Source organism: Bos mutus, chromosome 13 (assembly GCF_027580195.1).
Source record: "Bos mutus isolate GX-2022 chromosome 13, NWIPB_WYAK_1.1, whole genome shotgun sequence".
NCBI lineage: Eukaryota > Metazoa > Chordata > Mammalia > Artiodactyla > Bovidae > Bos > Bos mutus.
Window position 1 is genome coordinate 11109374 of NC_091629.1, and position 6108 is coordinate 11115481.

At 42.0% G+C, this 6108-nt stretch overlaps 1 non-coding gene across 1 annotated transcript; it reads right to left on the reverse strand.

Annotated features, from left to right (window-relative positions):
• Window positions 1-475: 475 nt before the first annotated feature.
• On the reverse strand, window positions 476-549 carry TRNAG-CCC (transfer RNA glycine (anticodon CCC)). Its single transcript has one exon. It is a non-coding gene; the product is annotated as a tRNA-Gly (tRNA).
• Between the last annotated feature and the right edge of the window lie 5559 nt (window positions 550-6108).

Genomic DNA, 6108 nt, shown 5'->3' on the forward strand with positions numbered 1-6108 from the left:
AGACCAGCTTCCAGAGAAGGAGCCAGGATATCCGGCCTAAAGATCAGGAAGGGCTCCCAACCACGGCTGCTGTAGCTGAAGCAGACAGGGAGCAAGCTGCTAGCATAGGTTGGACCCGGAAAACAATGGATGATTTACATGTGACTTCTGGTCACATGTTTAATTATTGGGTTGATAGGAATTAAACATTGAGGTAGGTTTAACAGCCAGATGTCTGAAGTACTTAAAAAGGGACTCGACATACTTTTTGGTCATAATTACAGTCTCGAATGCACAGAAGTTTGGTTTTATAAATGGGACCAAATATTAAATCCTACACTTGAAATGTTGAGATTTGCTAGATTTCTCTTTTTTACTAATTTATTTTGTTGCTCTGAGTCTTAGCTGTGGCACACGGGATCTTTGATCTTCATTCTGATATGGGATTTTTTCATTGGCAGCATTCAAACTCTTAGTTGCAGCATGTGGGATATAGTTCCCTGACCAGGGATTGAACCCTGGGCCCCCTGCATTGGGAGTGCAGAGTCCTAGCCACTGGACCACTAGGGAAGTCCCTACATTTATAAACAAAATAAATATATAACTTGACCTTAAGAGAAAAGAATTTGATTTTTTTGATATTGCCTAAATGAACGACTGTTTCAAAAATCAGAGTAAACACCCAAATGCACTCCTTGTGGACACAACTATCCTTAGAGACACCAAAAATTTCTTCTTTAACACCAGGACAGTACTAAGCAAAAAACTATGGGATCCCTTGCTCTTGTAACCCTTATAGTCTATCAGGGGAGAACAGACAGTAATGAGGCAATAGTGGATGTAAAAGGGACACGCAAAAGTAGGGTTGTGGACTTCCCTGGTGGCCCAGAGGTCAACACTCCATACTCCCAATGCAGGGGCCCCAGGTTCGATCCCTAGTCAAGGGAACTGGACCACACATGCCACAACTAAGAGTTTGCACGCTGAAGCTAAAGATCCCACATGTTGCAAAGAAGACCAGGTGCAGCCAAATGAATTAATCAATTAATTTTTTTAAAAAGTACAACTGGAGCTTGAGTAATGGTGCATCTAGACTGGGAGTCAGAGAAGTGAGGACAAGCATGAGTTGGTCCAGCAGATGGAGTCGGGTAGGTGGTTCTGTCCAAGCAGAAGGAAAGAAATGGGACAGCCATGGCTACCAGTAATTCAGCATTCCTGAGTCAAAACTTGAGTGGGAAACAGGTACAGATGAAACCAGATAAGTAGACAGAGGCCGGATCAGAGGCCGGATCATGAAGGAACTTGTGTCCCAGGGAAAGGCATTTGTTTTAACCTGTAGGCAGTGGTGAGACATTAAAGAATTTCCATCCGATTTGATCCAATTTGCCTGTTACAGAGTTCACACTGGGAGAACGAAAGCAAACTGAGATGAAAGACAGGAAAACGATTGAAGTCCAGGTAAGAGATAGTGGAGAGGGAGAGGGAAAATGAAAGCAGAAAACATAAGATCAGGCTAAGGGTGAAATTAGTGCCTGAAGTACACATTCTCCTGGGCCATGTACACCTTGCTGCAAAATTTATCAGACAGAACAGACAGGAGGGAAGAAGGGGCGGGAGGCTGAGTCAGGAATTGAGATGAGAGTTTGGGCTAGAGGTGGGTTTCAGGCATCACAGGAAAATAGATGATCATTGAAGCCAGGGGTATAAATGGAATTTTCCAAAGACAGTATATAAATGGGAGGGGAGAGAACAGGGCTAAGGATAAAAAATGGGGAGAGTCTATACTGAAGGTGCAGGAAGAGGGAAAATAATCCAGACAAGGTGATTGAGAAAGTTCAGCACAAGAGGCAGGAAGTAATCCAGAAAGTGAGGAGTCCTGGTCTTAAGGGAGGGCAGGATATAAGGAGGCGGAGGAAGGTGAGCTCCAGGGTTAGAAGACCCATAAGACAAACACTCACATCATGAGGTCCCATCCAGCAAATATGTGGAAACCTCCCACCCTTACTTCTGTATCAGTAACATTTCTGATAAAAGTATAAAGGGGAAGAGAGTCTTCTCTGCTTTCCAGTCGCTTTCTGTTCTCTTTTGTTGTTGGTCAGTCACTAAGGCATGTCTGATCCTTTGCAACTCCATGGACTGCAGCATGCCAGGCTTCCCTGTCCTTCACAATCTCCCAGAGTTTACTCAAACTCATGTCCGTTGAGTCGGTGATGCCATCCAACCATCTCATCCTCTGTCGTCCCCTTCTCCTCTTGCCCTCAATCTTTCCCAGCATCAGGGTCTTTTCCGATGAGTCAGCCCTTCGCATCAGGTGGCCAAAATATTAGAGCTTCAGCATTAGTCCTTCCAATGAATCTTCAGAGTTGATTTCTTTTAGGATTGACTGGTCTGACCTCCTTGCTGTCCAAGGGGCTGTCAAGAGTCTTCTCCAGCACTACAATTTGAAAGCATCAATTCTTTGGCACTCAGCCTTCTTTATAATCCAGTTCTCACATCTGTACATGACTACTGAAAAAAACCATAGCTTTGATTATACGGATCTTTGTTGGCAAAGTGATGTCTCTGCTTTTTAATACACTGTCTAAGTTTGATAGCTTTCCTTCCAAAGAGCAAGAGTCTTTTAATTTTGTGGCTGCGATCACCATCTGTAGTGATTTTCGAGCCCAAAAAGATAAACTCTGTCACTGTTTCCACTTCTTCTCCATCTATTTTCCATAAAGTGATGGGATGGGATGCCATGATCTTAGATTTTTGAATGTTGAGTTTTAAGCCAGTTTTTGCACTCTCTTCTTTCACCCTCATCAATAGGCTCTTTAGTTCCTCTTTGGTTTCTGCCACTTTGACCAACAAGTAGTCATTAGCCAATGAACCCTTGTATCGCATTGGACCCCCAATGACCAACTCTGCCTTAAGAAACTCTACCCTTCTTCAGCTTCTGTGATTTAGCCTTTGTGGTTTTCTCCCCACACCTCCCTCTCTCTTACCTGCTGCCTTCCCCACCTTTCTCCTTCTCTTCTTGCTCTCACCCCCTCTCTGCAGGCATGTCTCAAGGCTCAGTGTTCACTCTATTGGTCTCATTCTACTCTCCTGGAATAATTCTGCCGGACTGATTTCATTTCCTTCTTCAGTGATCATTTTTTGGCTGATATTTCCTGGAAACCACAAAACACTGCTATTGTCGTTGTTCAATAAATCACTGCAGGGAGAGAATTGCTAGAAGTACACATCTTACATCCAGAAGCACAAATACACAGGCTGTACATACCTCATCCATTATGCCCCTGTTCTCTTTTTCTATTATTATTTTCAAGCAGCTCTAGGCAGCTTGGTGATTCCAAGCTTCTGGGACCATTGGCAGGAATAATAATGACTTATCCAACTGCAGCAACAAATCCAACCACATAACCAACATTTCTGCAAGTGACTTGGAAATTATGTATGGTCCTGCCTTCGAGAACTCACCCTGAGAATATACCAGACCCGCCAAGAAGTTACATTGTCAGCACCACTCACGCAAGTGGGTAACACAGCATTAGCCTCTTATTTCTATGAAAAGTAGTTCTATAATTTTATCATATTTCATCGATTCTAAGACTTACCTACTTTTCACATGATTACTTCTCAGAAATTGAAATGCATCTTACAGTTATAGTTAGCAGCACTTTCCCTTGTTATTAGAACATGAAATAATGATATGTGTTACAAGCTGTAGTCTTAAAGAGTTGATGGGATTGGGGTATGTGAAGAATAAGATGCAAAAGTAAACTAGTTTCATTCTGGGAGACAATAAGCACTGTGATTAAAAGGTAGGCTTAGAAATCACAGCTTGGGTTTAAATTTCAGTGTTGACACTTACTAGCTCTAAGAACGTGCAGAAGTTGCTTAATCCCTCTGAGTCTCCATTTTGCAACATGAAATTGGACTAAGGGACTAACAATATTTACTCCACAGGGTTTTGTGAGGTTGAAATGCTATTGTATGATGTGCTTAACTGTGCCTGGCACCTGGTAAATGCTCAGAACATCAGCTACATTCTATTCCTCTTACTTTTTCAAAAAGAAAAGAGGCAAGAAGCATAGGCACAGTATTAGATCCTTATTTTGAATGAATTAGGCAAACAACTCTCATTACAATCATGTAAGAGAAAGAATAAATGAATAGCCTGCGATTCAGAGTTGAATCAACAGGATAAGCAGATTCTCATACTTATAAATCATGAGCAAAGTTTCTACAGGCGACAGACAGGTCATGGTGACTCTACCACACACCATTCATGGTCGGAAAATGCACACATTACATACGAAACCCAAATTCACCCTGTAGGAGGTCCACCATCCCTCCATGAGAGCCCTGTCTGCTTCTGCAGCTACCAAGGTAATCATCTTAGTCAAAGTGAGATATTTACCAAAAATACTTGGTTTTTCTTTTAAGGAAGAAATTACAAAGTGCTCTAAGATATAGTCTGGGGCTGCCCTGGTGGCTCAGTGGTAAAGAATCCACCTGCCAATACAGGTGGCACGAGTTCGATCCTTGGTCAGGGAAGATCACACATGCCCAGGAGCAACTAAGTCCGTGCACCACAACTGTTGAGCCTGTGCTCTAGAGCCTGGGAGCTGCAACTGCTGGAGGCTACATGCCCGAGAACCCATGCTGCACAACAAGAGAAGCCACTGCAATGAGAAGCCTGAGCACCGTGACCAGAGAGAAGCCCCACGCTTTGCAACTAGAGAAAAGCCCGTGCAGCAACAAAGACCCAGCACAGCCAAAAATAAAATAAAGATATAGTTTGATTTTAGTAAGTATACATATGTTCATAGAAAAAGCACTGAAAGGATACATATCAAGTTGCTAACTGGATAGCAGGCTTGTGAAATTTTTGTGTTCTCTTTTCATTCTATTCTGTTCTTTTTTAAAAATTTTTTTGTATTCACTGCTTTTAAATTTCTTAATAATTGAAATGAGTTGCCTTTGTAAAACATTTTTTTCTTAATCTTTTTCTTTTATAAAGGAAAAAGAAGTGATCTGTTTTCAATAGGGTTTAAGAGAGATTCTCTTTAACCAACGTCCCAGAGGTTATTTTTGTGAATTTAAACACACGTAGGAGAAATTGTATTTCTTATGAAGTCTTTTCAAGAGTCCCCAAAAGGCTTTGTAGGACCGACACACAGTGGTGATACATTCATACTAACTAAATGAAAAGTCCACTCTAGTAATTCACAGGAAAACAGGACTTTCTAAGCAGGCATAAGTGAACCCAATGTAGAAGAGACAAGATAATCAGCTTACACAAACCCAGCTTGTGATAACTGTTTTCTTTTGCAATGAAGAACTGTCCTTGTAAAATTACAGAGCAATGCAAAGCAACATTAATATCTGTCATCCAGCATGTCTTAGCAAATAGACAAACAGCAGTAGTGGAAATGAGCTTCTTTCCTAATCTTGTCTGTGTTCCTTCATGTGTGGGCTAAGCTGCTATAACAAAGAGACCCCCAAATGATGACTCAAACAGTGAGAACTAGATTGTATAGCCCCACCTGCTGCAAAAAAGGCTGGTCCTCATCATCTGTACCTGCTAAAAGTTCAGGAAGAGTGGGGTACACAACAAAAAGAAAAGGGGTACTTGTTGCTGTTGTTGTTCAGTTGTTAAGTCGTGTGCAACTCTGCAACCTTATGGACTATAGCATGCCAGGCTTCCCTGTCCTTCACTAGCTCCTGGAGTTTGCTTAAACTCATGTCTGTTGAGTTGGTGATGCCATCCGACCATCTCATCCTCTGTCACTCAGACGCTTCTCTTCCTGCCCTCTGTCTTTCCCAGCATCAGGATCTTTTCCAATGAGTTGGCTCTTCGCATTAGGTGGCCAAAATATTGGAGCTTCAGCTTCAGCATCAGTCCTTCCAATGAATATTCAGGGTTGATTCCTTTAGGATTGACTGGTTTGATCTGCTTGATGTTCAAGGAACTCTCAAGAATCTTCTCCAGCACCACGGTTCAAAAACATCAATTCTTCAGTGCTCAGCCTTCTTTAGGATTCAGTTCTCACATCTGTACATGACTACTGGAAAAACCATAGCTTTGACTATTGGAGACTAGCAAATAGTTGCAATTTCTGCTGCAAAGAGTAATCTTTA